We start from the raw sequence: 438 nt of genomic DNA, 5'->3' as shown, positions 1-438 counted from the left end.
CAAAATTAAAAAGAAATTAGGTGACGAAAGGAACGCTTTGACAGAATTAAAATCTATGCATGACAAATATATGTTTGATTGTATCAATGAGAAATTGAATGATGTCACTAAACATTTTATAAATTCTCAATTACGAAATGTAGATCGTACCTCTGCCGGGAAACGATGGACTGAAGAAGATAAGGTTTTTGCATTGTCTATTTATAAACGAAGTCCTCGCGTTTATAAGTATCTCGCGACCTATTTCGAATTACCATCCACGCGTACTCTGAAGTACATATTGTCAAAGATTCCTTTCGATACTGGAATAAATAAACTTCTTTTGCAACAGCTTAAAGTTAAAAGCGATGAAATGCATAAGCTAGATCGATATTGCACACTAGTTTGTAACGATGCATCCCCATAACTGCGTTCCCGGCAATGCCAACTCGCCGGATG

The sequence above is a fragment of the Trachymyrmex cornetzi genome, unplaced genomic scaffold (genome assembly GCF_001594075.2).
Source record: "Trachymyrmex cornetzi isolate Tcor2-1 unplaced genomic scaffold, Tcor1.1 scaffold1359, whole genome shotgun sequence".
Lineage (NCBI taxonomy): Eukaryota > Metazoa > Arthropoda > Insecta > Hymenoptera > Formicidae > Trachymyrmex > Trachymyrmex cornetzi.
The sequence above is the reverse complement of the archived record's forward strand: the minus strand, read 5'-3'. Positions refer to the sequence as shown.